The sequence below is a fragment of the Amia ocellicauda genome, chromosome 13 (genome assembly GCF_036373705.1).
Source record: "Amia ocellicauda isolate fAmiCal2 chromosome 13, fAmiCal2.hap1, whole genome shotgun sequence".
NCBI classification, from domain to species: domain Eukaryota; kingdom Metazoa; phylum Chordata; class Actinopteri; order Amiiformes; family Amiidae; genus Amia; species Amia ocellicauda.
The window spans coordinates 29112628-29138189 of NC_089862.1; the positions used below are offsets into that span (position 1 = coordinate 29112628).

General features: G+C 38.2%; 1 protein-coding gene across 7 annotated transcripts in view; it reads left to right on the top strand.

The window, feature by feature from the left end:
* The first annotated feature begins 3949 nt into the window (after positions 1–3949).
* Positions 3950–25562, top strand: part of LOC136766734 (amyloid beta precursor protein binding family B member 2) — a 129336-nt gene continuing 107723 nt past the window's right edge. For 6 of the 7 annotated variants that reach the window (XM_066720492.1, XM_066720497.1, XM_066720494.1 and 3 more), the window contains exon 1: positions 3950–4141. The gene's annotated coding sequence lies outside the window, so the exon portion shown is untranslated. The remainder of the gene's footprint in view (positions 4142–25562) is intronic. The other variant, XM_066720496.1, reaches the window with a different exon arrangement.

The following is a 25562-nucleotide window of genomic DNA, read 5'->3' on the forward strand; positions in this document are numbered from 1 at the left end:
GTGAAGTGCTATCTAGCAGGGATAAAATGACTAATATCAGTACTGTCGGTAAAGATGAGTCTTGAGTAAGCGCCGGAATGAGGTCAAGGACTCTGCCGCTTTGACTTCGGCATTATACTCCTGGCATTGAGGTACAAACATTTCAGGACTTTCTTACTAGTAGTTTCCCTTGGGTTTCTTTCAAGAGTTTGGGGTCACTTAGAAATGTCCTTGTTTTCCATGGAAATTTACATGAAATTAGTTTGAATATGAAATATAGCAAAATGTATAGGAAATATAGTCATTGACAAGGTTAGACATAATGATTTTTAATTGAAATAATAATTGTGTCCTTTCTTTCGTCAAAGAATCTTCCATTTGCAGCAATTACAGCCTTGCAGACCTTTGGCATTCTAGTTGTCAATTTGTTGAGGTTATCTGAAGAGATTTCACCCCATGCTTCCTGAAGCACCTCCCACAATTTGGACTGGTTTGATGGGCACTTCTTACGTACCATACAGTCAAGCTGCTCCCACAACTGCTCAATAGGGTTGAGATCCGGTGACTGTGCTGGCCACTCCATTATAGACAGAATACCAGCTGACTGCTTCTTCCCTAAATAGTTCTTGCATAGTTTGGAGCTGTGCTTTTGGTCATTGTCCTGTTATAGGAGGAAATTGAATCCAATCAAGCGCCGTCCACAGGGTATGGCATGGTGTTGCAAAATGGAGTGAAAGCCTTCCTTCTTCAAGATGTCTTTTACCCTGAACAAATCTCCCACTTTACCACCACCAAAGCACCCGCAGACCATCACATTGCCTCCACCAAGCTTGACAGATGGCGTCAAGCATTTCTCCAGCATGTTTTCATTTGGTCTGCGTCTCACAAATGTTCTTCTTTGTGATCCGAACACCTCAGGCTTAGATTCGTCTGTCCATAACACTTTTTTCCAATCTTCCTCTGTCCAGTGTCTCTGTTCTTTTGCCCATCTTAAATCTTTTTTTTATTGCCCAGTCTGAGATTTGTTTTTTTCTTTGCAACTCTGCCTAGAAGGCCAGCATCCTGGAGTCGCCTCTTCACTGTTGACGTTGAGACTGGTGTTTTGCAGGAACTTTTAATGCAGCTGCCAGTTGAGGACCTGTGAGGCGTCTGTTTCTAAAACTAGACAGTCTAATGTATTTGTCCTCTTGCTCAGCTGTGCACCGGGGCCTCCCACTCCTCTTTCTATTCTGGTTAGAGCCAGTTTGTGCTGAGTAGTACACAGCGTTGTACGAGATCTTCAGTTTCTTGGCAATTTCTCGCATGGAATAGCCTTCATTTCTCAGAACAAGAATAGACTGATGAGTTTCAGAAGAGTTATTTGTTTCTGGCCATTTTGAGCCTGTAATCGAACCCACAATTGCTGGTGCTCCAGATACTCAACTAGTCTAAAGAAGGCCAGTTTTATTGCTTCTTTAATCAGCACAACAGTTTTCAGCTGTGCTAACATAATTGCTAAAGGGTTTTCAAATGATCAATTAACCTTTTAAAATTATAAACTTGATTAGCAAACACAACGTGCCATTAGAACACAGGACTGATGGTTGCTGATAATGGGCCTCTGTACGCCTATGTAGATATTCCATTACAAATCAGCCATTTCCAGCTACAATAGTCATTTACAACATTAACAATGTCTACAGTGTATTTCTGATCAATTTGATGTTATTTTAATGGACAAAACTAAATGATTTTCTTTGGAAAAGAAGGAAATTTTTAAGTAAGCCCAAACATTTGAATGGTAGAGTATATATATATACACACATTGGTGAATTATGCCTGGCTTCAGAATGTACATTGTTCATTCATAATTAATAAGTCACCTTCTTTTTGGAGCAGGCCTGGCTGTGGTATCTGTTGTCCATGGAATTTCTGTTGGCACAGTTTTTGGTTTTAATTTTCTCAGTCCTGTGAGTGTCGTCACACAAACATTGTCCTTGAAGTGTTTGATACACCACTCTTGTGCCATTGTTGACCTGTTAAACAATTGTAATACTAGGCGTAATAAAAGTAATTTATACATTGTAACTCATGTATTAATGGGGAAACAGCCATGTTGGTTAAGAATCTGGCAGATAGATGGAAAATAACAGTTGAAAATGAGCAGCCCTCAATATATTTTGCCTTTAGATCCAGTGGAATCAAAATTATTGGGTTACTTAGGAGATGCTTTATTCAAAGTGACTTACATGGAATAAAAAACACTAACATCACATTTTGTAAATCTTATTTTTAAATTATGAATCAGTTAAGAGCTGACTGAATGCAAGCAGTCCAATCAATACCAATTGAAAAATACTACAGTTTTCCGCTTACCTGGAAAAGTATTCCAATGTCTTTGCAAATTGATAATACAGGCTTTCCTCTCGTTAGTCTACTGGAAATCTGTCAAATGACAGGGCTTTATATCTATCATAACTGGAATCACTCCCACAGCTAGGAACACAACAGTGATACGATATGTTTGTCCCGAGTTTCCCACTTGTAATTACTACTTGATCAGCCATATCCATGCTGAAGTACAGTTATAACTTATCGGCCTACATACAGTATTTTACAGTAAGTGATGAATAAGATCATGGATGATAATGTCAGACCTAATCAATGTAACTAAAATAATATACAATATGTACAATCCTAATAAACTAGTAGAAGATAATGTAGGGTTAAATTAAATTAAGGAGCAGGATGTCACCAGGAGTGACAAAGGCCTTCTGGTGACACTGTCTGTTGCTAACCCCCAATTTTGTAGCCCCACACCTGGTTGAAAGGGAATTGGAGTGCAGGCTTAAAAGGAGTTGGAGCATGAGCTCTCCAGAGCAGAGTGGGGAGGCAAGCAGCAAGGAATCGAAGAGGATTGGTGCTGCCAGATCTGGTGACGGACAGACGGACGGACTGGAGTGTGAGGGGCTGCTGGATCGATGCCTCTGGAGCACTGGTTGCAGAGGACAGGTCTAGCTGTTGCGTTCCTCCTGGCCACTGTCCTAGCAGTGTGTGAGGACTGGGTTGCCTCAGGGTGTTGGCTCATCTGCAGAGAGGAAGAAAAGTTCAGTTAATGAGGAAGCTGTACTGGGCATGGAAATCCATGAACTGACGTTGCAGCTCTGGTGGTGTGGGTGTGGAGAGTCCAGCGCTGCACCTGCAGAGAGAGGACCATTAGAATGGCTGGTGAGAAGGAGTGAATAGAGACTCTATAACTGTACCTGTGTGTTGTATTGTTCTGGATAGGAAATAACAGTTTCCAGTTTAGGAAGGGTTAGCTTCCTGTGGTTTTGTTATATTGTGTTGGCATTAGGTTAAGATTTTGAGGACTTTTAGTTACTCATTTTAATAAAAGCAATTTTAGTGTTTAGATATTGCCCAGGGCAAACCAGGATTGTGATCTGTGTCACAAAATAAAATAGTTTTTTCTATCTACACGTGTCCAACTATTTATCTGTCAGTGTACAATAGGTTATGATGATGACAAGTAGCCTACTACAATGCATATTTTTGTTTTGTTTTCTATTTTTAGCCTACACTTCATTGGATAGCATTCTATTTTTTTTAACAAACTGTTTAAACGTTTTTACTTAATAATTGCAGGTATATCTTAGTGTTATTTATTCATAACACACTTTTGGATATCCGCTTCTAACTGTTGCGTTATAGGCACTGTACTTCATCCCTAGACAATATGCCCGCTGGCCTGAATTCCGCCCCTCACAGAACCCGATCTAGTGATTCTATATCTATGGTGCTAAACTGCACACTGTGAGCTTCCAGGGTATGCGACCCGCAAAAATACCCTATGACAGCTTTATCTATGAAATATATGAATCAGCTAAATGTGCGGACTACATTGCGCACATGCACACATGCTTACACGCAGCATGTTTACACGGTTTCCCCAGTCCGGCGGCGGAAGTGCTTCCTGCGGTCGCTTCCGGGTTGCGCAGCGGGGCTGGGGGCGCTCCGAGGCGGCGGCGGCAGCGGAGGAGCGGCTCAGTCTGGAGACGCCGGCACGGAGGCGAGTGATGCGGAGTCTGAGGATTTCCTCTTAAAACCGGGCAGCCGTTGCGCAGTGCATGTGCAGTTTGTCTGAATCGGAGTGACAGGAGACGCATCTGTTCAACTTGCAGCTGTGAGTAACTTATTTTCCATTTGTTCGCGGCGTGGTGTCATTTGCATTCTCCCAGAAAGTCGGGAGAGGAGAGGAGAGGAGAGGAGAGGAGAGAGGGGGGAGGTTGCGGCAGATACGGCTCTTCTCTGTCATGCATTGACACTGCTGCGTCTGAACTTATTTCGTTTCTTTTTTCTACTGCATTATATTAAAAATGCGTTGCTGCGATTCGGATGCATTGGATCTTATGCCCTATGTGGTGCAGACTGTCAAGCTCTCCAATGTCTGCATTGAATCATGTAATGCGAATCCAGCGAATTGGGGGCGCTGCCCTTTAACTGTATAGTAAATAAGGTGGATGAAACGAGGACTGATATTTGTATTAGTATGACCAGAAAGTTTAGCAGGTAGTTGTCTCCATAGCATTGGAGGTAATGTATGCAACGTACTTTTTCGCCCAGAGAAGATGCTGGTAATTTCAAGAAAGACAAACCACAACAGCACTAAAAAGAAAAGAAACCTTATACACTTAAAAGGCAAGGTATTTGAATAGGTATGGATAAATACTGACATGATGCAATTCTCCTCGGGCACATACATATATTCATAAGATCTGTCCATCAGTGTCCCCAGATTGTCGAGCAGCATTGTGAGTGTCTGCTGGGCAGGTGAGCCCCATGGATGCTGCTGGTTTCCATCCTGCAGGACGATCATCCCACGCAATCTTCACCAGCCAAACTGGGAAAGTTGCTGTCGTATCTAGAGAGATGGCTTATCATTGTTAGACATTGTTGCCATTTCTGTAATGGTTATCTAATTGTTACAGCATTATTCTCCAGTAATAATACATTATCGCAGCAAGAGGGACATCAAGTATGTTTTAGTTTATACATGTAACTATTGTAGCGTCTCTTTATCCCAAAGATAAGGACCACCTCTACTGCGCTTTAAATAATTGTATGGCATCTTCATCCTTGTAATGGGTCTGATGTCTGCAAATTAAAAAACGATAGAATTATTAATTAAAAGCTGTTATATGTATATAACAAAACTAAACAAACATCACATTTTCCATCCTTTGTGAACTGAGGACCACCTCTGACTAGGGTATTGCATCACTGATCGTTCTGGGATCAAAAAGAAACGCATAGAACAGGAGCTTTAGTTTTATAAACCTTCCCAGCCTTTCACATTTGAGCTTGAAAATCTAATAAGATGTGTTTCCAAAGATGAAATCTTCCTTTACATTTTTGTAGGAAGAAAAAACTCTTGGGAAGTAAGAATCATTTTTTTTTTTCACCAAACTATGGACTTTGTTTATTCTGCATATATGTCCCTAGATCACTAACATTTTGAGAGACGCATATTATGTAATCTAAAAAAGGAGGTGCCCTGCACCCCATACCAAGACAGCTCCAGACCCTGCATATCTTTCTGAAAAGAAGGTCCTTACATTAATTTTTGACATTTTTATCCTGTGGTTCTCTCTTTATTGTTGAGTAGACTTTTGGGGTTGATTTGAGCCAGTATCATTCAGGATGGGAAGACTTGTATCAAAGTCCTTTTTGATATCCTGTGTTCAGAACTAAAGATATTGGGTTACCTTAATGTGTCTGTGCATTATGGACAGACTGCAACTGCAAATTAGGTGCAATCGGTGACCATCTTGCAATGAACATTTTGCTCAGTGTGTAGTACTGCACTAGAATGTGTAAACAATGGATAGAAATCAACCAGTGAAATGCCTCTTAAACTTTCTGTGCTGAATGTGCCAACAACCAATGAAGACCACCCTTCTAGTTAAATATTATCCAAACTTTAGCAATAACTGCAACAGTAACAGCCCTGTTTGGAAAGGAATGTGATGTTAATACTAAACTGTCACTAATTGAATTAACTGGGTCATTTTTCTCCTTTTATTTAAAGATTGTTAAGCTCTCTCATTCCATTGTGGAAAAAGTGAGTCATGATTTGATGTATGTGTTTGATTTGAAACAGTTGAGTTTAGAAACCACCTTGATGTAGGCTGTGCAAGCCACAGATTAATATTGTTTTCCTTATTGCAGAAGAGTACAGTGCATTGGTGACTGTAAAAGCCAACAGTGCAGGGTGTTTTTCCAATGACTACGTGGGTGTGCTGGTAGTTTTTTTTTTTTAGAGAATAATGTGCTCAGGGTTATCTGTTAAGATGAACACCTTTATTTCAGTTAAAATAATACTACTCCCCAATCTACAAGAACAAGGCATGGGCTGCTTATAATTAATATATGTATAAGATGAGTTTTCTCAGAGTAGTATATTATCAAAGGCAACATACATAGTATAAACTGCAGATAATGTTTAATTTGTGTAATGTTCATTACTGTTATTTATCCATAAGCCCTTATCCAGGGCGACATACACTATATAAGAGCATTACAAAAGTGCAATAATAAAGTGCAGATCAAAACATAAAACAATTGCAAAAAACAAAAGTTCAAAATTATACAAGTGCATAGGAACATATACAGATAATACAAAATACACGTCTTAAATCCTAGACTGTAATAGCTAATAAGTGCAGACAATGTTTTGCACTAAGCACTAAGGGGTAGGGGCATATGGGAAATAAAAATAAACAACATGAGTACTAGTACTGTAAAAGCAAACGGTATGATCCATATGATCTATTACATCAAATATGGGTCATTCCTCTCAAGGGCAGACAGACAAAACATACGTTTTATGGCCATGCAATCTAAATGATGGCAGTTTCAGTTTTATTAATATGGTGTAATTTGACTTTGTTTTTTTTTATTGCCCCAAATAAAGAAAACAAAACAATCATGAAGAGTTTCGCCTTGATTGCAAGGACTGATGGAAAAGTTGGGTTTTGTTTTTTTGACTATGATGCATGTTCTGTCTTCTAGAAGAATGTCCCTTCAGGGTTTTTCTCTGAGGAGATGGTCTATGCCATTTTTTGTTAATTTGCAATGATTTCCAGGCCGCTTAGTTAATGACAGACTGTTTGAAGGTGACAACCCCATTTTGAGAACCATACCGTGTCATGATGGCCAGTCAATCTGACATTGTGCTTTTAATGATATAGGATGGTGGCTAGACTTTATGGGTTAAGCTTAAAGGTGCACATTAAGGGAGATACTGCATAGTGTGACTGTGACCCACATCCGATGGATGGGTGATAGGGGCTGCTAAAAAGGTCTGTGAAGTGTAGTGCTGGTGTTGCTTGTTGCTCATACTCTGTTGGCTCTGATTATAAAAGCATTATCGCCTACCGGAGCTGTTAATATAATAAGCACAGTATCTAAATTATACTAACCATATACTAATCAACAAAAAGAGCAGACTGGTTGCTCAAGGTTGTAATGACATTTGACAAGCTTTCACAATTGCCTCCAACGTGCAACTTGTCCAAGACAGTTTTCGTTAATGTAATATGAGTCAAGGTATAAATGTACCTTGTGTGACTAGACTGATATCACCCTTGGTCATCAAAAACAGTAACTCTTTGTTTAATAAAAAATGTGAATAGTTTAGGAGTGAAAAATAAAAATAAACACATCCTTTATTATGAAACCATACAAATCATTAACCTTGAGGTTTTATTTTCTGTATGACTATATGACTTTTTTTTTTTTTTTTACATTATTCTGAGGATTCTGGGTATATTAAGTAGTGCATGTTACAGAAGGCTCTTGGACTTGCTTTTACATGGCAAAAATACAATCAGCTTTTGTAATAGATATGTGTCTATTTTGTGGAAAAGTGTATTTATCTGATAAATCTGACACGGCAGATAAGACGGCTCAGTGCTGGTACTGAAGCAGCATATTTTTCTGTGTGAATTTCCTACAGTAGCATAGACCTGGAAAATATATATGTGGGCATTAAACAAACTACCTTTTGTTTTTTTGTTTTAGGTTTTTCCTCCTTGTTGGTGCAGTGCTATCCTTCAAGGCAGTGTGAGAAGGTGACAAAACTGAGCTATACTAGTGTGGAAAGTCTGCCTGATTTTCTGACCAGGCCTGCATTCTAATTATGAAAGTTTCACAGCTGACCTAGCTGATGTCTGAGGGTTTAACAGTCTTTTTATTATTTTTGCTTATTGTGCAGGCTAGTGTTTTTTTTTTTTTTTTTTTAATATATATTGTTTTCAGACCCTTGGTTGCACAAACATGTGTAGCGTGCCACAAGAAACGCATGCAAAGTCTTCTCTGGTAACTGCAGAATTTTTTGTTCTCCATTTGTTTATAGTGTTCTGTAACCATACCAACTAGCAAAGTGCCCGTGCCATGTGTTAGCTGGCTGCCTTAATAAAGCAGTGACCTGGCTTGCAGGGCGCAGTGTCTTGCTGTATGAAGGGGGTCTGGCAATAAAATGTAGGGTACTCCTTTGCCATCTCAGCCTGAGACACTGGGTTGTGTTGGTGTTTACTTGCATCAGTGTAGTGTGTGGCAGCCTTTAGTTTTGTATTGTCCTTGGTTTAGCTCTAGAGCTTTTATGTTCTCCAGACAAGTCTCTATAGGTGTTGTCATAAAGATAATATTTAGACTTCATGATACTGCATTCATCTCCTGCACTTGCATTAATTTCCTTCGCTCTCTGCTGCCAAAATGGACATCACAAGTTATGGATAATTTCATTAAGGAGAGACTGTATGACCTGCTTTTAGGACATTTGTCTTGGAATGAAATTTGAAGCATTCATTATATATTTACAAGTGGAAGTACACCATCTCTCTAATACTTACAAAAGAAAGCTATTTAGCTGTTGCTGGTGTTGCCTGAAAAATGTATTTTGTGTACCTTAAAACATTTTTTAAGCACTCCAAATGCAGTGCCCATGTCTTTTTATTAGAAATCCTAGATTGTTACAGTGTAACTAAGTGCAAATGCAAAAGCTGCTGTTTTTGTGGGTGTATTTTGGCTCATTAGCTGTAGCGCAGAATTCCCTCTTTGAAAATGCCATTTGCAAGTCCCTTAAGGTCCTTCAGGATAGAGCAATTACACTGGTTTCTGACATGGAACAAGAACATGAAAAAGATGTGCCCCATATTCAATAAGGAAAGCAACATTATATATTTAGGATTATTGTATGGTAACAATAAGTCCTTGTTTTTGAGTATAATTTATATTCTAGTACATGGAAACAAATGGCAAAATTGATAAATAATAACATGTTTTTGTTTTGGAGGATGTTTTAGTCATAGAAGTTGCATTAGTTTGACAAGTTTTTTAATTTATGCAACTTGCTTGTTCACATTGCACATTAGAACAAAGCCTTGTCCTTGTTTTGGTGATGAAACCCCTTATTGACCGTGCCTCTTCTGTGTGCTGCTGTGCAGTCCAGTCTCAAGTGAATGTGTCATGAAAAGGGTCAACAATGAACAAATTGTTTTCTGTTATGGTCGGTTCCAGAATGGAATGGCAGCCAGATTATGTTTTCATTGTTTGAGCTCCAAAAACATAAGGCATGTTTGCATAAGGGTGAAGGGTGGCCAGCAATGAGCCCTTGTCAGAAATAATCAAAAGTGGGTGTTCACAGCACTCTGTCCACGTGGAAAGCGGTCTTCTAGAATTGCTCTATTTACTTTCATTGATGTGCTTGGAATTTTAAATGGTGACAGATCTGTACTCAAATGTTTACTGCTAGAGCTGTCTATCTAATTCTGCAATCTTTTGTGAACTCATTGGGGATTATGTTTAAAAGTACCTATACTTAACCAAGCTTCATTTTTGGAAAAGGTGAAGGGCCCTTAATCCAACCCCAATCCTTTCTATTACTTGTTTCTGTACTCCTCAGTATATGCCAAACTTCATGCTGGTTTCTGAAATTAACTCTCCTGTGTTGTGCCTGAGTTTGGAAGGGCAGTCTCATAAATATGAATCCACATACAAACGGTGAAGTTGTGGAATGACACTCGCAAATGTGCCTTAAAAACAACCACAACAACAAAACATGCATAAATTGTGCAAAGAAAGCCTCTTTATGTATTTGGAATCTTTTCAGGTATGTTTTTTAGAAATTTGAAGCATCTGCAATTGCTTTAGTCTAATTATGAAGGAATGTCTACAGCTGTGCCCCTTTTCTGTCCCAAAGGGGAAAAACCTAGAATAATAAGATCACCAAAGCCTTTTTAACAAGAACAGATCCTAGAAATAATTTGAAATGGATCACTTTGTATCTTTTTTAAAACACATCTTGCTTTTCATTTACTTACAATTTCTTTGCTCTCACTTTCTAGAAGATAAGTTAAACTGACGGGCTTTCTGTAAGGGGTTAAGCACATTCAATTAATTCCCAATTGTTGTAGTGCTCTTAGGCATTCTTGGGTATCATTTGTAAGCATTTGACACTAGGTGGGAACAATCATAATAAGCCACTGATTGGTGATATTTAGCTTAACTGTGTGCTGATTTATAGAATAAGAAATTAGTTTTTAAATATATAGGCCTATTACTTATTAAGCTAATAATACTGATTTATTACTGCAAATTATTACAGATAACTAAAACATTGCGTTATTGGTTTCATTTCTGATTATTGTTTCACCAATTAATCTACTTGAAGATTAGTGAAGAAATAACACCTGCTCAGTTAAACCTGTAGATTCAGTGACATAATCCACTGCCATATCAGAGTGTGATGTATACAGATTGTTTTTTCTTTATGTAAACAAGAAAATATATTACAAATCCAGAGGCAGCAAAGTCATGGGAGGTTCTATAAATTGATACTGGAATATACAAAATTAAGGGAGCCAGACACATGCTGAATTGTTATTGTTACCCTTCGTTTTTTCTTTTTCTACTTCTTTCATTCCCTCCACACACACACAAGCCCTGAAGCTCTAGACAACAGCTGGGAGTTTTTTTCCCCTCACTACAGCAATGGAACTAAGAGGCCTGCTCACATTACATGCATCATGTGTACATCTTGTCTTATTCTTTTATGGGGACAATGGAACCCTGAATAGTCTAGCTCAGACACGGTACAGGAAAGAAACTCAATTTTCTTCTTTGAGTGAGGTCACTTCCTTTGTGAGGCAAAGGAAACCAGACAGGCTTGAATGACCAGCAGCTATTTGATGAGCGTTCCAAGTCGGCATTTCTTCATATTGTTTCTTTCCTCCACGTCTCATTTCCATCAAGAATTTAATTCAGAAACCATCCCCTTTAAAGTGGAATTAACATGGGTTCAACGTATTTCAAGTACCCGATATCTAACTTTTGTGTTTTTATTGACTCTATTCAGTTTTGACTGTAAACCATACATGTTCCCTGTATGGATTCATACAATTCATCAGACTGGTTTGTAAATATTTTCATTACACATAAATGTTTTCTGTGAGTTTCTGAAGTCACTCCTATTTGTAGATATTGTTTTCAGGTGAATTCAATCTGCATCTTATCCATATTGTGCAATACATTGTAATGCACTTTGAAATCATTTTTATACTTGATTGAATAGATCTAGAGTCATGTTTTTAAAAGTTTGTCAATTCAACTTCCAGTAAGCTAATGCTGGATATAGTTTCAGTATCAAATTCTGCAAGGAAATCCTAATGAACACATCATTGTTGGTGACAGATTGTTATGGCTTCCACATCTCCTCCATTCCTATTCACACTTCTGAACTTAGAGAAACACACATGGGTGTGCATGCATAAGAATATTAAAATGAAACAACGTCTCGCCATGTCTGTAAGTTTCCCATTATTCAAGTTGAACCGAATAATTCCAGTTTGACCTTCACAGCTTATTCCTAACGGGTGCCCATCGTGTTATCTGATTAGTTTATCTTGGTGATCATAAGCTGAGGCATTCGCTCTTCCACATGCTCATTTTTCTTATCTGTGATATGTGATTCAGCTCCTCAGGCATTTACATATTCAGCACATCATGTACTGTCCCTCAAAATGATGTACTGCACAAAATCCTCAGTGCACCTAATGCACTACTATAGCCCTACAGTGCAGGTAGGTAGTACGTGTGAAACCGCAAAGATGTACAACGCATTCATTTACTAGTGTTCTTGAATGTGCTTCACTAATTTGGTCAAGAGGGCCTTCATCTCACCGTGAACTTAGTGCCAATTTGTGAAGATATGGCAAAAAATGTGCATCCTTTAACCTAGTTTGAAATAATAAACTGTATCTCTGGAACCAGAAATCCATCACCATTTGAAACTCAATGATTAAAATTAAATAAACACTGTAAACAAATTGTGAAAAAATCACTACTGAATGGCATAACTGCTATTGGTTCATAATGCTTCTGTGAGGTAACTGCTGCCTTGGTAAATATAGATGCTAAATATAACTGCCACCACCTGTTAACAGCATGCCCGTTTAATAATAATGTATTTATGTGTCTCAATAAATCAGAAATCAAGCGTACTAACTGATTACATTGAATCAATCACACTAATTGTATATTCAACAGCTTGATAATTTGAAAAGAGCCCATCTTTAAACTGTAAACTATGAACAGATGTGTGACTGTGAAATGTTTGCAGAAAGCCCTGAGTTTGGAAATTAAAGATATTTTATGCTTTTCCCCGATGGCTTTATCAGGTTCCATCTCGATTTGGTTGATTTTTTTGTTGGTTCTTTGAAATTCTCTGATTAGTGTGCTATTTTTCAGTTTTGACATGTGAGAATGATGGCATTAGTGACACCTATCAAGAATGTGCTGAGGCCTCCCAATTGCATTCCCACCAGTCACATTGTTCCCCGGCTCTACTTTCTGATTTATTTTTTGTCTTGCTCACTGTAAAGTCTGTTTCTATTCATAGCTTCTTGCTTCATTGTCTTCAACCTCTGTTCCAGCCGTTCTGCAGAATTAGATCAGGCCATTCAAATGGCCCAGAAAGATGACAAGCAGGAACAAGGCTGTAAATAATAGGCCTACAAGAAAATCTCTGAATTCAGTGGTGCCACCTCAGGAGAACTGACTGAGGTGTTACATGAATGTATGTGCTTGACAGGCGGACAGACAAACAGTAATTGATAGATGACAATGATTAGATTTCTTAGCAGACTTGGTGATTTACAATTGTTACACATTACATTGTTTAACACATTTGTTACATACCATATACAGCGGTTTGTTCTTATACTGGAGCAAACTAGGTAAAGCACCTTGCTAAAGGGTACAACAGCAGTGTCCTCCAACTGGGACTGAACCCACGACCCTCCACTCAGGAGTCCAGAGTCCTGCCCCTGACCACTGCTCCAAACTGCTGCCCTGTTGTAGGCATCTTGATTGTGGCTTCATTACATCACTAGCTGTTGATCTCAGACCCTCAGAGTTTGACATGCTCTTGTAATTATTACTGGAAACTTTGATGATCTCATTCTACTGTGTTCAAGCTCATAAATGTGAGATGCTTTAAAGCATTTTTTTTTCCAATTTCTCTGTGGCTACAAATAAATAAATAAAACCCCGGATTGCTGGGAATATTGCTGTCTGGAACACGATACTTATATTGTTAATTTTAACAAATGTACTTGGCTAGAATATTGATAATAATGTGAAACAAAATTACCATCAGAAATAATCCAGGTTAGTTTTGTTGAACAAACAAATCTGACGGACACAAATGGAAAGGTGCTTGTGAAAAATATCAGATTTCTCCTGCAGTAATTTTGAAAAGAATCAGATTTGTGTTATCTGTCTCCCATATGTGAAGTTTGTATTTGTTTCTGTTTTTCCTCAAGACCAAAACAAAAAATGTGAAACCTGGATTTGAATCATTCGATTTTAGGACAATGGTAACCAGGTAAAACCTAACCTTTGTTTCATGGAAGACTGACCCTGTTTTTTATTTTTGTCTTGGAACTACACTGATTGAAAGTCTGTCATTGATAATGAAATGCTGTAGCATGTGAACAAGAAAGCCAGCAGTAATCATTGTCTTGTCTTCCGATCTGCACCACAGATAAGTCAAGATTCAATTTGAAAACATAACATAACCTAGAATGATGAAGGAAAAGACTCTGTACACTGCTTTTGTCTATAATGAGAAGTGCTATGTGGACGATGAAGCATTATGGTACACTTTAGAAAGACTGGTCACCAGTCTTTCTAAAATGTACCATAATACTTAATCGTCCGAGGTACCAGTTGAAACTGGTTCACATTTCTACTGATGAAGGTTTGCTCATAATCATTCACATAAGCAGCATTTCCCCTTTCTTACCATATGGTATATCATGGGTGCTTTGTAGTGGCTTATCCATTCCCTCCACAGCAGGGAGGTTGCTACTGTCTCTCTGTGGGATCAAGGTCACAGATGCTACCAGAAGGCTTCATCGCTAGCGTCACTTTTCTTGGGGTAATCCTAGATCATATTCATGAACCTGGCATCTTGGGTTGTACCCGTAATTGTGGTCATACTTTCCGAGGTCGTGTCCCAAGTGGGTTGTCCAGTCGGGGGGAATAAAATATCACTCCATAATTCTTAAGCTCACCCACCTGCACGTCCCCTAAGGTACAATGCGCTGCATGTATTCGGCTGCTTGATGGATTCCAGGTGCGCTCTCCTTTCAGCACAGACTGTGTGGCCGGTATTATCGCATACGGCCGATGGCCCTGTCGTGAAGGTGGAAGAGTAGGGATCCAGCTCCACTTAATATATCGACCATCATGAATCACACCCCGTACTGTGTTGCAGCATATCATTTAAGTAACTTTTTATGCTTAAAGCGATTGATGGCAGACTGCTGTGAATTGGTTGAAGTAGTTCCTCAGTATTTTTATTACTGCACTGTTTGCATGAGACAAGATTGGGGAGCACTGTATTATGGGCTATACATGTTCCCTGTGTGATACAGTATTAGACCAGAAACTATGATCGAGGGTGTAGTCTGATACATTCTCTAGGGCACCGACATTCAGTCAGTAGTTGTTCAGTGCTGAATTACTTCCTTTGAATACCCAGTGACTTACAGATAAGGTGCTTGTTTTTGGCACCTTTAGAACATAACATTTAGAATGAAGTACTCTTAATGGCCATTTGAAGTTGTGCAGCATACTCCCAGACTGCTAAGGGGGAAGGAAGAGTGAACTGGTTTTATATAAGGCACAAGTTCAAATTTCTAATCAAATGAGCTTTGGTGTAATTGCGTGTTTGCTTTGGTAGCGTTTTGTAGACATTTTTGCTGTTTCTGGTGCATTCGGCTGTGTTGTATGTATCCAGAGCTTGTCACATACTGTGATTCATGTGGTATGCCTGCGAAAAATGTCCCCGACTGTGCCAGGTGTTGGTGAATCAGTGAAAGCTGTGCTGTATCAAAAGAAAGAAATCTAAAATATAGGCAGCGTGAAATTATGTAAGATGAATAATTTGCAGTCCCAGCAGGCTAGTTGGATCTATTTGACCCTTAATGATGTGTTCTGCATTAAATTGGTAAGATTTGAAGGAGCTACTGTACTTCAAACAGAATAGTTATTGAGCAAAGGCAGAGGTCAAAGATTGAATATACCCCTGAGTAAAATTAATTATATATAAATGTGTGTGTGTGTGTATATATAAATGTTTATATACATGTTTTATTTTATTTTAAGTTATGAAATAGTGCCTTGTATATTTTGGGACTGTTGCTTTTGTTACAACAAAAGGAATTTTAATGTATCTTTCGAGACAAGGATACTATCCAAAGGGGGAGGGGTCTATGTCATTACCATGGGATCTGTGAACAGAAGTCGTCAAGCTGCCTATAGGCCACTGTACGCTGTCACTCAAGCAGCCCTCCCAGGCTTTCTGCAGGGACGTAAGAGAACCACAGACAACGCAGTCTTGGCAGTCCTACACCTACCATCTGATCACGTCACAGCACTACTAGTCCTCACGGGCAAACATTTTTCTGTGGGTACGACTTTGAGTGGCACTGAGCTGTGTGTGTGAAGGAGAGGAACACTAGGACAAAACCATGTACTTTCATAGTCGAAGCAAGCAAGACAAGTGTAATGTAGAGGGGGTGACATGTTCCAGTAGTACTCTGGAACTTATTACAAAGTATCAAATTAAACATTTATTAAGCTATACGAGTCAACTGGAAGCACATTCTTGGTTATTATTGTAGTCTGACAGGGAATCACCCGACTGGATTACTTGAAATCAGTCAGAAGAGGGAAGAAGGTGCATGACAAACTGTCCTTTCCAAATTATAAAGAGTAATATTAAATCAATAATTATGTTGATAATACACTCTAGAATCAAACATTATACAAAATAAACCATTAATAACAGTCTTTTAGCAACATGTTGATCTTGGGACTAAAATTACCTCCTCATACCAAGATGAGGCAATCACTTTTTCATTGTGTATTTTTTTAATCCTTTTCCATTAAGCTGAAATATCAATAAATGGAGATTTAGTAAAGGGTAAAGGAAAGAACTCAGTCATATATGTGGACCTGTGGATAATGGTGCGATACTCGCGTGTAATTAACTACTGCAACTCAAATGTTTATCCTTGATAGTCTGCAAACTGAAGCAATGTTGTGCATGTGATCAGTAAAACTGAAAGAATGGGTGCAGGGGGAGGGGAGACCAGCTAAATCGTATGAGCTTAAAGCGAGTCGGACCTGAGGAGAGGGGAGCAAGCTTCCCATCAGTGAGACGAAAAACTAAATTTAAAAAATATCGATGCACATGACTAGTTTTTGATCACAAGCAAATGATACATCAATCTGTTGCTTTGGGCTTAACTGATGCATTCCAGTGGTTAACTGCATATAACCTCGTATGAATAGCAGCCAAAGATTGCTGTCTGCCTAAGAGTACTGGGTTTATTAATAACACCAATAGCTCTCTGTGGCTAAACCTTAGCAAATAAATCTGCATTTAACTGCCAAAGTAAAATAAATTGTTTTGAGATTAGTATAGTAGAATAAATGTTTTGCTGTGCAATTTTAGTACAGAAACTTACAATTTAATTTGCAGCTTCCTAACAGTCTAAACACGTGCTCATTGGAATAGATACAAGGGGAGGGAGGGAGGCGGTTGACTACAGAGAAAACTGCTTTTTCCATCAATATGGTAACAGGACTAACGCTGCAAGGACTTTGATTTTAAAATGTCTGACTCAGGCCACTTGAAATAAAGCGAGATCGTAGGCTGGTACATGAGATCAGCACTTCTGAGATGGCTAACTCTGATTTACTCTATGACCACAGTTCATTTCAAATGATGATTTATGCAGGACTTGATGAAATCTGCATTGTCAGTGGGGGATTCTTTACAGGCCTTTCTGTTTGATCTCACTGCAGGAAGTTAAAGGATGCCTTGTTTTAAAATTGACTGTGACAAGCCCATTGGAAAGGTCCTAAATTATTATTTTAGAAGAACACAAGTATCCTCTTCACCTTCCCTGACCTGGCACGAAGGCAGCCACGGATATTATGTGGAGTCAGGCCTGTTGAGCTTTAATTCTGAGGCTCTGACGTGTACAGGAAATAGCTGTGGTGTAATTAATATTCTCCTCATTTAGAAAAGTGCTGATGCTGGACCCTCTCCAGGGCTGGGCCTGTACCTCGCACTGTGTGTCTTGGACCTTAGCTACACGAAAAGGAAAAATGTAATGAAAACAGGGAAGCTACATCTCTTTCTGCTCTAGTGCCTTGGCAACAGTCTTTCCACAAAGTTAACCACTGAACTGGCTACCTTGTGTGGATTATTTTTAAACAGATTTTATGGCTGCTTAATATGTGGCTTTAGGAAAACAACTGACAAAACAGAATTTGTGAGCATGAAACTGTGTTATAGTTTTTCCTTAAGTTTCCATACGGTCATCCTTTTGGTGTTGCACTTACACCTCAATCTGCCAGTTTTCTTTATCCCCATTTCCATAAGTTATTTCTAGTATGCTGGTTTCTCAAACCGATTAGACAAGTTTAGTGTTGGTACATTGGCTGTCTAAAGCAAGAGCTTGGTGCCTCTTATTCCAACAGCCCAACTCGCTCTGGAAGGGACAGATGCTATTGTAAGTTCTCTGTGATTTGTTACCTTTTTTTTGCATGGCAACTGTGGCTTAATTCACAGTGTACCGGTGGGTATTGCTAAACTCCAACCAGTGTCCTAATTAGACTGTCTTGTTTACTAAAGTTTTCTACTTTAATCTTGAGGGTTTGGACAACCATGCGGTGTTTGTTTTGGCTGAAACTCTTACTGTGAAGAAGTAGAGAATATGTTCAAGACTTTTCATCCACATTCCTGTTCTTAGTATAAAAATTGACATTACGTGGGAGGACGATTTTAGTCTAATGAAGAAGGTAGCCACTGGACTTTTGCAACAGAAGCTTTAGAGGGTTTCATTTGACATTGCCTGGCTTGGTCATGTACAAAAATAAGTGTTTCTCCAAGTTGATAAGCTTTCCAGGTTATAGTACTTTTAAGGACAGTCTTTTTACAAGGTTTGCTATTTAGGTTTTGTGCTGTAAATAAAATATTATGTATTGCTGGCAGTCTGATCAGCCCCAGCTTTGACTGTGAACTTAATCAGGTTTGTAAAGCTGTTGGTGTGTAATTAAACTCCCTGTAAAGTCTGGATTGGCTTAAACGTCAAACCGAAAGAAACACTATTTGAGGAGATGCAGCTGTTTTGTGCTCTTCTGTGCAAGCTGAAATTCAAAAATGCATGTGTTGTTCATGTATATGCCCTGGCTGTTGTTTTGTTTGCTTGATGGTATTATTCCAGCCCCAGCCCTCGTCCTAGTGGTTTGGGAAGCAGCCAGTGCAGTGCTTTGACAAAATAATGCTTTTCTGAAGATCTGTTTTTCCTTGAGCTCAATCAGTGACTACCGTGTTGCCAGCATTTAATCCTTAAATATTCTTTCAAAGAGGGATCTCTTTTTAGTACTGACTCAAGAATTCAATCATTATGCAGTCTTAAGTGAAAACCGACCATGTCTACAGTGCTTGTGAGTACTTTCAAAAAGTTGAAATACCCTCGGAGATATGGCAGCTACCACTTAGGCTAAATGAACTCAAAGTAATGCCTTGCAGTCAGGCTGTTTTCACATGTACAAGCCCTATAAGTTATTCTTCAAACATTGTCCTCCATTTATCATAAAGACTGTAGGACCAAATATAGGTCTACACACTATTGAATACATTTTGAATCTGTATTATATCTCTTTATTATACCAATACTTTTCTACCTATATATTCTGTGTCAAATGTGAATCGCACTGTGAATGATTTGTGAATTATCGCATTCAATGGGGAAAATCGTGCAGATTGTTTTGCTTGTTTGTTTCACATTGTTGAACTGTTACGTTGTCTAAGTGGAGAAGCAGAAGCAACACAAGGGAAATTCATTATATTCTGGACTGAGAGTATTAGCCTACTGCATGAACAGAAGAAAAGTACTTCAAGAAGGAGCCGTGACTTTGACGGAATCTACAGAGGACCAGCCTTTCAGTTCCTTACTGTTTTTAATGGCAAATATTCATGAATGCGGACAGAAATGACTTATGGGTAACTGGCTGTGTAAGCTTTTCGGAATGCTGCATTCTGCTAATGCATTGTCAAATATGGTATCGCTTGAAATATGAACTGTTGCCATTGTATCGCCACTCTGTTCTCGGTAGTGTACTTTTTTTTTTTTTTAAACAAGTTTTCCTATGGGAACATTTGAGACTGTAAAGGTTTTTGGAATGCTAAGTTTGCTATATCCGCCAGCAGCCACCATTGCCCATATGTCCTCTCTAATGAACGGTCGGGATTTTAGAGTGATAAATCTCAGCCCGTCAGCTCTTTTCACTAGAGGTTGTTGGCTGATCTGGTTTGCTTTCATACCACTTTAGAGACTGAGAATGTTGACAAAAACGATTTTTCTGAAAAGTCAGCAATCAGCATGTGCTGCCGTTTATTTTTGTTTATTTTTCTTGAAAAATAGGAGTGTTTTATTATATATTTTTTTATATATAAGGAGAAATTAGGTGACCTCTGAGTTAAAGGAACTGTAACCAGTCTCTCCTCATGAGATACCATGCATGTGTCATTTTAATATTTAATGCATGGAAGCACATCTTATCAACAAGCTACACAAATATGCCTGTTAAGAACAGAGGGAAACACAAACTGATGTAGGAGTATGTACCCTAGCTGAAATGTTCCTTGTTTTGATGTTGTGATTCAAATAATTCAAAACTGAGGTAGAGAATCTGAAAAAAATAGTAAACATTTGCCTTATAATGTATATGTATGTGCGCGCACACACAACACACCCACACAAAGGCAGAGAGAATTTACATTTCATCTCAGTTATTAGAATGCACAACCTCACATCAAGAGTTGCTAGTGTTAATCGGTACTTTTAAAACGTATAGCCAGGTATTAAATATTTATGATCTCATATGTAGCTGTTATGTTTTGTCTCAGTTGTGTCAGTCACTGACAGAGAAAATAAAATACTGTTTTGTTTCCTTTGCATGGCCATTTGGATGAATGAACTTAGAATTTCTGATATTCAGGGGTGATACTTACACCTTAGTTATATGTCAATCTTACATTTAACAAACAACAACAGTAAATGCCAGTGAACAATGCAGTCATGCTTAATAAATACAACAATATAGATGGTTGAATTGGAGGATAATTGTTCTTTATTATTTTTTCGGATGTTGAGAGATGAAGAACAGTTCAGATTGAACGTGAAATGTCAATCAAGTTAATTAACATCAAAGCCAGATAAATTCTACACATTGCCAGCATCCACTAAGTAATTTTACTTTAGACCTCTTGATTTCTTGTTAAATTGTTTCTCATTTCTTTTACATGTGCTGAATAATTACATTGACAGAAACCAAAACATTCTATCTACATCGTTAATTTGTTATAAATGAATAAACATGAGGGTTGATAGCTGTTTATTAATTTCCTAAACCATTCCTCTGGATTGAGTGGAAAGTTAACCCATTCTTTGCTGTGCTGCAGGTGTTTCTTTCATGAATGTCTTTGTACTAAAGGACGGAGTTTCTAGTGCTCTTGTACGTTTGTCCTGTATATATGAACGTATGGGCACAGGAAGGATTGCAAATGAGAGAAGACCCTTAAGCCAGTCTTGTTTGTGTTGTCTAATAGCTAATATTTTGTAGAATCTCATCAAACTACTTCTTAAAGGAGCTGAGTTCAGCTACATATTGGTATACAGAATCCAGGACCAATTAAAACGGGTTAAATATATATTTTAGGTAGGCATTATTCTTTGGTGAGGAGGCAATCTTAATACATTGTCTAGGGCAAGCAAATGTTCAGAAGTGAGCCTTTGTGAGGAGACGTACAAAGTTACTTTAATAATATTTCATTAGAAGAACATAATAACGTTTTTGTTCTGTACAGTTTCCTCAACAAAGGCAGGATGTGACAAGGCCTTTCTGAGCATTGAGCTGTTCATATTGGAAACAGCTCTGGGATAATGAGAGTAGGTTTCTGGATAAAAAGAAAAATGCTGTGTTGTTGTCATGCTCAAGCTCCATAACAACATAAGTAAAAAAAATAATAAGACTATATACAAGCAAATAAAGTGTTTTTGTCAGCACTTGGCTCCTATAAAATAGTTTTATTCGCTTCACAGAGTGTGCTTTTGATCTTGCAAAATATGGATGTTTGAATATAGAAGAATGTTGGCCTAACCACAGTTAATTTTCTTTTATGGATTATGTTTTGTGCTCTGTAACACTTAACCAGAATTGCAGGTTTAATGCAGATAGGATATTGTGCCTCTGTACAATTTAATACCATCTCACCGGGAATGTTCTTCTCTCCACATATGTATTTGGGAAGATTTGAGCTCTTGATATCACTGTTGTGATATAAAATGTTAATTCTGCATTCAGAAACATTTTGATACATAGCCAGAGAACCACGCACACACTATATAGCCTATACTGTTTTTCTAATAGAATTTGGATGTCAATGAATGTTGTAGCCTATGTCTTTTTGCAGTTTGTTATCACAATTAATATTCACAAGGAAATCTAGTCAAACGTTTTGTTGTTGCTCGGTTTAAGCTCTAGAAGTTGTGCTTTGGAAAGTTGGAAATATGCTATATTCAATTATTGTCTGGAGCAGTTCCTCTAAGTATTTTTCATTGTAAAAGCCAGTGGCTTTTTTTTGTCTCTTCAGGGCAAGGTGCCAGTCCAAATCCAAGCAGGGTAGCAAACTCATTAAAGAACAACAAATTTAAGCACTTTTTTTCTCTCCAATGTTTACATAAATCAGCCGTTAAGCATATTTAATTATAATGCTGTGCATCTTATTTTGATGAAAGCAAGCCCTGGTTTAACTGCTTTGTGTCTGTAGAACAGTTTTTTTTTTTTTTATTAGTGGAAAAGATAATGTGTTAAATAAGGATATTTGAGGGTTCTTAGGCAGCCATTTTTTTTTAGACATTGACTCTGTATTGAAGCTCATTGTAAAATGCATCAGTCTTACTGCCTTTGAATACTTGGATGTCTGTGAAATAATTTTTGTGCCAAGGTTGTTTATATTCATACTGCCCAGCCCCCTTTGATTATTATAATCACAACATTTCAGAAAGAAAGTCCCAGTTTTCATACCGTTTCTTCTGACTTCCTCTCACTGATGAAATCTGGAAGCCTGGAGTCTTGGAATGATTTTTGTTTTAAAGGGATTCAAACAAAGGAAGGGAAACTGCTGCATGTTGCTCGTTTTTTTACAAGGCTCTTAAACAAAAAAAATATATATTTTCATTCAGATCATTTTAAAACGATTAAGCTTGACCAATTGATTAAACATAGTTATGAAAACAGACTTGTTGCACAGATTGAGTAATATTCAGATTTGAATTTGCCATTGACTGACCCTGTCCCCTGATTGGTTAATAGGACATGGTCAGTCAATTGTTTTTGTATTCTTTTTAAAAATATGTATTTATACTTCAATTAGATTCAGGATCTTTTCTACACAGTTTTCAGGCTTCCCTGCCTGCTTTACGATCCTTGCTCTTGGAGACGAGTCCTGCTGCTTTGAGATGAGGCATTGATACAGATTCTTGTCATGCTTCACTGCATCACTCTCATCTGCCGAACTGCACGAGGCCCTCTCTCTGCTTCCTGTTCCCGGAGCTGCCCCTTCAGTCTGGCAGCCCTGGCTGGGGCTGCTTTACTGTTTTGCTTCACTTGACAGCAGCAGTCGAGGAACGCCAAGATGGCTTAACCTGTTTCTGAAAGTAAATGGAATTATATTTCAATCCCTCTATAATCCCATCTGAAGAGTGCACTTATCTTCATCCTCGGCAGGATAAACCGCACTATGCCATCGGTACCTACACCATGATTTTTGTACTATTGGCTGAGCTGGGATGAATTTCATTATCATTGCAGAACTCAAGCTCACTTTGCATGCAGTAGCCTTTTCCTTCATTCATTCTGTTCACATTTTCAGAAGGCTTGTGCTAGCTGCAAAATAGTCTTATTTAAATTTGACTGTTTCTTCTGGAAAAGTAAAGAGGCTTCCTTTGCTTAAGTACCATCCATTTCAGCTGTTGCTAGCTGCAGATTCCTATACTCTTGAAACACTAGGATATTGAAGATTTTATTTTCACACCTCTGAATAAACATCTGCTCAAAATATCTCAAGCCAGAAATACTCATTACTTGATGCAGGCTTATATAACAGCGTGTGGCTGATTTGAACCATGCAGGGTTACAGTGGGAGTCGTTTACACCAGTGTCCTTAGAATTTGTATATATATGTATATATATATATATATATATATTTATTTATAATGTGTGTGTGTGTGTATATATATATATATTTATAATGTATTTGTATGTATGTATGTATATAAAAAAAAGTTTTAAGTTGAAGACAACTCACTTTAAGAGGGGGTTAGTAAATGCACATGCAACATTTATTTTTGGTGCTGTATGCTTTTGTGAAAGTAGTTATGAGTATCATTCCACTCTCTCTAAAAGTGCATTTTCCAGATAGATGGGGAAGGAAATTAGATTTAAGCAGTCATAATTGTTTTACAAAACAGACATTTTCCAATGGCCTAGAGGGTTATGCATTTTGACCAGCAATCTCTATTTTCCTAAATGACCATGAGAAGGCCAGGGAGAAAATAACATTGTGTCCAGTATATGAACAGATAAACCCTGTGCTCAACTGACTGAAATATAACAATTCTGGTCTCTTTTATACATAAACTAATAAGGACATCAATCAATATTGTTGTTTGTGTGTGTTTTCAGGCATTTTTACAATACCAGAACCACAGGTGAGAAAGACGCTTATGGAAGAGATCGTCAGAGAGGCTTAATCAATGTTTTGAAAGGGCAGGACCACACTAGCTTGTATCATTGCAACAGCCGATTTCATATGTGGCTCCTGTGCCAAGGCTAATCAGAGTGGTGATGGATGCAGTCTGGGCTGAGTGTGGCCCCTCTCCCTGGAAGGATGTTCGTCAGTGCTGGTTGGTCTCCGCTCTCAGGAACATGGGTCACCAAGTGCCAGAAACGCCCAGTCATCCTGACACTCCACACTTGCTTCTACTGCAGTAAATTACCACAAGTGTCTGTCTTTCATTGAACATGTTGAGCACTTCATTTGGAAGTAAAACTAGGCCGGTCGTGTTTTTGTTGGCTGGTCCATGCAGTGTGTGTGTGTGTGTGCGAGCTTTAGGAATCTACATCTTAGAGAAGGTTATAATTTGTATTTGTATTTTCAAAGTATTTATAAAATACACAATTAATTCATATTGAATCAGCCTGACACCAATCTATGTTCTTGATGCATTGTACTGTGAGAAATAATGAGTAATAAACTCCTAATTGACCTGCAATACGTTTGAAGTGGCATTGACTTTAAATTGGAATAAAGAACTAGCCTACCTGTTGATAGAATGGGTTACTGTCATCAGAAAAATAAAGATATATAGTTAACCTTCGTCTCAGGTTAATTGTATAGTGTATTTTGTAATGTATTGCAGATAAGTATCTCAAATGTATTTTTTGGCTTTGCTCTTTGTGCTTTGATGAGGTATCACTATTTTATTCTTATTATTTTGTTTGTTGTTGTCCCCTGGTACAGTATGGCACTGCCAGGCTATCCTGGGAGAATTAATCTGGGATTTTTAAAATAAAGCCAGCAGACAGGCCATTGTGTTTACCAGAAATTACAACCTAACAGTTAGGCTCAGCTTTTTGCTACACTTGAATTCCTCTGTTTAAAAACAAATGTATAGACACTCCCTAGAGATTTGACCTTGAAATGTCAAACATGAGAATTTTTTTTTTTTTTTTTTTGTCTTCCTGTCTCAGTTTGCTGATGCATTTAGCCACATTAGTGGAGGGGGAAAGGTACTGTCATTCCGTGTGATCTGACACTGTACTCTGTGAGGATTACACAACACTGCAAATTGCTTGCCCGTCACGCGCTGAGCTCTCGCACCTCCTCTCTTGAA